This window comes from Neomonachus schauinslandi, chromosome 11 (assembly GCF_002201575.2).
Source record: "Neomonachus schauinslandi chromosome 11, ASM220157v2, whole genome shotgun sequence".
In the NCBI taxonomy this organism is placed as follows: Eukaryota; Metazoa; Chordata; class Mammalia; order Carnivora; family Phocidae; genus Neomonachus; species Neomonachus schauinslandi.
In genome coordinates this window covers 89,233,210-89,239,209 of record NC_058413.1, presented here as the reverse complement: position 1 = coordinate 89,239,209, position 6,000 = coordinate 89,233,210, and positions in this window count along the sequence as shown.

Sequence of the window (6,000 nt, the reverse complement as noted above, 5' to 3'; positions counted from 1 at the left end):
CCAAAAAAACAAATACAAAAACTTTCTGGAAATAATCTACAGAGTGTTTTTGACAGTGCTTCCTCTTCCCCTCCCCAGAACTGAGATCACACCTCCAGCCTGTAAGTCAGCCCCGCTGATAAACTTCTTGTTGACAAGGATAAAGGATTGCTGCCTGGAAATGGGAGGGTTTTAATAAGAATCAGATGATACAAGCTCAAAAAAGCTTGCCTTTGCCTCTGTTATTTGGTCAGCGAGCCCCTGGCCTTGAGTTTGTTATCTAGGGAGGAAGACAAAACAAGCTCATAGAACAGCCAGAAGACCAAACACAAAACAACCCATCAAGGGCAAAACGATACGGTTGTGGTGGAGGACAAGAGCTCCGAGGGGCTCGGATTCGAGGTGTGACCGGCGACACAGGTCCCTGTTCGTAGAATCCGGAGGCCAGGAAGGGACTTAAGAGTGTCTGAGGCTGGTGGCCTTAGGGAGCCTTCGGGGACTTAATCTGGGAAGGGTGACGTCAGGGTGCACACGTGAGGGTACGCACTTGGATACATAAGGCACTCATTTCAGCACGGGGACAGGTATACCACACTGCGGAGAGGGGCTGGGATTTGCTCGTTAGTCCCTCAGCCCCGCTGGATCGTGCTTCCTCGGGAGGCTTTCTCAGGGGGTACAGGATGTTGGGTTCTGCTAAGTGATAAGAGGGCAGCATAAGGCAGGGATGGCCCGTATTCTGCAATTCCTGGACTGAGAGAGCCAGGAGACAATTCAGAGTCAAATGCACGTTGCAGGCCAGGCACTGCCCTAGAGACTGGTAAGTGGTGAACAAACCGAAGTCTCTCCCCCTGGAGGTGACGTTCACCCCATAACCTTGGACCAGACCCCACGTGTCCTGAGCCTGTTTCTTTGTAAAAGAGAGCGGGGATGAGGATCCACGAAGTGTCCTGCTGTGTAAATGTAATGCGTGATAGTGTTGCTTTCTGGTAAACGTTGACTTACGTCCGGTAAACGATCGACTTTTAAGCCAGGCGGTGTTTTAACTGTTGGGAAAACAAAGCTCCTCCCCTCCAGGCTACTGGGGCAGACAGCCAAGCGAACCGTAGGAGTAGAAAGAGGCAGCACTTGGGAAGCTACCTTGAAAACAGGTATGTGGGAGAGGCTGGTGTACAAGGTTCCCCTAGGAAGACCAACGGAGTATGCTTGTGGAATCTCAGTGCTCGGCGGGGTAGCTGACCTGCGCATCTGTCGCGGGACAGCCTAAGTGGAATACGGTGGTGAGGCCAAAGGGGGCTGGTTACAGGGAGAGGGGTGGCCCTGGGTGGGAGCTGCCTTCCTCCCCCAGGAAGAGATGAAGCAGCGGCTAGTTTAAGAGAACCCCTGGCCGGTTTTGTCCATGTACAAGAACTGTCGCAAAGATAATTGAGGGGAGCAGGAGTGGAGGGGATGCCAACCCAGAGAGGCCCCTCCTTGCAGACAGAGCAGAGGGACCCAATCCCGGGAGCATCCTTTTCTCCTTGACAGATCAGGTTCTGCTGGTGGGGCTCTCATCTGGCTTCACACACGGGTGCATGCTTGGAAAAGATGAGCCCGTGGCAAATCCCGACCCCAAAAGACCGCTGGGGAGCCTCCCAGGGGACCAGGGTCTCGATTTCCCTGGGACTAAGCCCTGCCAAGGTATTCCCTGCCTCCCCAGCGTGATCTGTCCCATCGCTCCTCCTTCCTCTCAGGCTTACTCACCCATCCATCAAGTCTCTACCAAACACCTTGCATGGGCCGGCACTGCAGTGTGGTGTTGGGGACAGGAAGATCAAGAAGACCCACCAACCTGTACCCTCTGGGAGTGTGGCTCCGTGGGTTGGGAGAGTGTAGGACGAGACCGTAGGTAAGAGCTGTTCTAGAGAGAGGTTCTAAAGGCTTTGCTCTTTTGTACTGCTAGGAGGCACTCCTCTGCCAGGATGAACTCTGCTTTCAGAGGGGAAGAGGGTCACTTCTCCCGTGGCCCCTGAAGCCGAGTCACTAAGGCCCAGAGAACAGCCCTGCAGGCTGCAAACTGCTCTGGGAGAAGCGACCTCAGGAATTTGGCCCCATGCCCCCAAAGGCCCCCGCAGTGGCCAGTGTCCCTGCCCACGAGAGTGTTTGCTTCTCCTCCAGGGAACGGCTGGTCAGATGTGTGGTGAGGCAAGAAATGGATCCTGCTGGGTCTCTGTGTGACATACACCTATTTGCCCTCGCCACCGCATGAGACTGTCTTCGAGGCAACCCCGTCTTAACCTGCATCCTGGGGCCTCCAGCTGCAGAGAGGAACTGGCCGAGTCAAGGGGTCAGTCGCTCTGTTACACCTCATCTGAACTCCCAGAGGGCCTCTTCTCGAAGGCCCATGCTTTCTGACCACATACCACTTCCTGTCAGTTCTAGGGAGTCTGTGTTCCCAGGGACCACAGGGGTCCAAGTGCAGCTCCCGCCACCACAGGCCCCATGGGCCTGGAGCAGGTCACAGCAACTGGGTCACCTCCCGAGCAAGGGCTTTCCTCTCAAGTAAAGGAGCTCCACTCAATCGAGGTCTCCTGCTTCTCAGTCCAGGGGATACAGAGTGAGAGCTACCTACCCCCTCTCTGCCCTAGCTTTCCTCTTTTTTTTTTTTAAGATTTTTTATTTATTTATTTTAGAGAGATGAGAAAGAGAGAGGGCATGAGTGGGAGGGGCAGAGGGAGAGGGAGAGAGAATCCCAAGCTGACTCCGCACTGAGCTCAGAGCCCAGCGCGAGGCTCGAGCTCATGACCCTGAGATCATGACCTGAGCGGAAAGCAAGAGTCGGCTGCTCAACTGACCACACCACCCAGGCGCCCCTGCCCTAGCTTTCCTCTGGATGTCACTTTGAAGAACCCCACATCCTGCCTCCCCGGAGAAAGCTTCCTGAGCAAGATCCAGGGGCCCTCGACCCCACCTTAACCAGCTAGCAAACGCTGGCCCCTCTCTGGCAGCATGATACATCTGTCCTGTGTGCTGCAAAGAAAGTCTTCTGTGTTTGACTGCGTGCCCTCCCCGTGCGTGCCTGTGTCCCTGCCCTGCTGGAGCAGGGGAGATATCACCCTCCCCGGGAAAATCCTGGACATGTCCACAACTGGCTGTCAGCCCCCAGTACTTGGCCCACTATCTCCTCGGCGTGGCTAGAGAAGGAAGGAAGAATGACTGCTATTGTTCCTCGGCTCCTTTCATTTTGCCCAAAAGTTTCCTCACAGAGCAAAACTGCTGAGTGTCCTGGATTTGTCAACATTCCTTCATGACACGGAGAAAAATAACATTTCGGAACAAATGGGACATGTAAGCTGAACACAGAGCCCCGTACTGAGAAACAAATCGAGACACATTTACATACAAAGTAATATTTGAAATTGTTTCTCTTGTAATACTTCCATATCCAAAACATTTTAGTATATCTCTTTTCTTTCTGAATCAACTAATGTAGGTCGGCCAACTCTTCCTTCTCAGAAAGGACGAAAATCTTCATTCCAGACATGTATATATTGATGTTAAAATGTCCTTTTTTAAAGAAGATGGTAGTCATTGGTGGTAGTTGTTTTTAAAATATTCTCACTCAGCAAAATAAATGTTGGCAACCCTGTGTTTGTTCTAGTGCTATTATTAGTGAAATGATACTGGATTCTGAAATCTACACAGACTTGAAGTTACCATGTTCTAACCACTTAAAAAATAAGCAGGGACTGAATCCGTTTAAAGTGTTTCAATTCAATGCCCATGTTTTGCACATCTTCCCGACTTTTTTTTTTTTTAAGTAAGAATCTGGAGCTAGAGCTCACATGGAGCTTATGATTTAGTGAGGAACACAGGCATTAATTACAAAGTAATTACAAGAGTGGTGAATGCCTTCAAATAAAGCAGAGGGGGCTGTGAGAAGGCAAATGCAAAGAGAAGGCAAATTTCTAGGCTACGCTTGACAAGCAGAGGCCAGGCAGTTCGGGGGACCATGGCTCAGCATGCTGGGATCTAGAGCCAAGCTTCTGGCATGACACACACGTGCACAATGACAACACTGGCCAGTTCGTCCTTCAGGACCATGATGAAGAAATGAAAGTCCAAGTGAAGGACAAATGTCTGGGAGGCAGTGTGGTCTGGTGGCTTTGGCATAGAATCTGCACCATCCCCCAGGTATGATCGTGGGCAAGTTACCTAACTGCTTCCAAATTAGGAATGATGAGTGCCCACCATGAAGGGTTTTGTGGGGATTAAAGACGAGCCTCTTTTGGACATAGTCGTCACTGGGTAAACGTTAGCTTTGTTTCTACTGTGAGAAGGATGTAACCAGAGATATTTGGGCTATATATTAAAAAGAACTTCTGATTAGAAGGGCTGTGAAATCCTAGATTATGCAGTGTGAAGGCACAGAAACCAAGAGACTCTTAAGCAAAAAAGCAAGCCATAAACTGTCTGTGGTTAATTGACTGTGGCCCCAAGCAGAGGCAAGGGCTGCACGCAATGACTTCTTGGGATCTCCTCCAGCTTAAAGGTTCCTGGAATGCCTTGGCCTAGCGGCAGGTTTCTAAGACTACAACAGTGATGTCCCCTGCTTGCTACTGAGAACCCTGGGAACAGCTCAGCTCTATGGTCCGGCCATATAAATCTGATAAAAATAGGAGCTGAAATACCCTCCCAGAGTTGCTATTTTTAAAAGCGTCTGAGATGCTGGATTGGGTTTATTTCTTCCTCACACGGCATCTTGCTGTTCCCTCCTCCTGGTGGGCAGGATGCTAACGGGGCACATGTGTGGCGTTCTGGTAGGAGCCAGAAGCCTGTGAGGCACATTTGTCGAGCAGCTCCGGGCCTCCTACCCACACCCACCGCCTGCCAAGGAGGAGCCTCCGGGGCCACGGCTTCCCCGACAAGCATCTGGCCCTGAGGCCCGTCTGGTTGCCCCACTTCCTCCACCGTGGAGACAGAACCAGAGACGTCAAGGGAGGCAGAGGAAAAAGGAACGGAAGCAGCACGGCTCCAAACGGGACCAGGACCCAGACGGCGGCTCCTTAGGTTGTCTTGTCCTGTCCTTGGCGCAGCTAGCTTGCGGGGAGAACAGTCCCAAGGAGCCAAACCCCTGCTGGCTTCATCACATTGCCTCTTGCTGAGCAACCTGCAGTGTCCTGCAAGGGGTCAAGGAGCTGGGTGGTGCTCAGATGGCTCCAGAACCCCTCGCCCAGGGTCCAAAAGGCCCCAGAATTGCTTCCCTCCTGCCCCACTGATCATATGGCTTCCAGGCAGCTAGCTAAGTATCTGGTTGTGCCATTAAGAAACCGAAGGGGGAAGATCATGAGTAAGCACACTGCGGCCTGAGGGGAGGAGTCAGAGTACAGTTAGCTTCTGGGCGCCCAGTAACCTGGGATAAGCCCTGGGGGGCAGGGAGGGGAGGAGATCTGACTACTTCTATAGGCTCAAGAAGGGATGCCACCTGCATAAGATAACGCACACTTACATGCATATTATACTTTCAGAGCCGAGTTTCAGTCCACTGCCTAATTTAATACCAACAGTAACTTTGACTAAACACAGTTATTTCCAAAGTTTAGAAGCTGGGTCGATTCTCAGTTCAGCTTGGCCAGACTCACCTTGGTGCTTTGGGCCAGTTTTCCTGCCTGTGAACCAGGGACGATATCCCCCTTTTCCCCTTGACTCGCTCAGGGCACGGACTTTAGTCACTGGCTTCTTTCTACCTAGCTAAGCTTAGTTTAGGCCTGGAGCTAAATGCAGTAAGCCTTTGTTGACTGAATGCTTGATGGACCAAGCCAACGGCACCATTCAAACATAACTAAGTTAGACATTGGTGGGATGCAGAAAGAATCTGTCAGTGCAAGGTGTGATTTAGAACGGAACAGTCACCTGTGGAAGGACTTGGAGCTGACTCTGTTCACCCAAGCCTTCTCCACTTTGCTCCTGCAGAGCCTCCTGAGGTATCTGTTCTCAACAAACAGGCCCTCCAGTTTCATCTTCATTCTCTGAACCCCCTTCGCA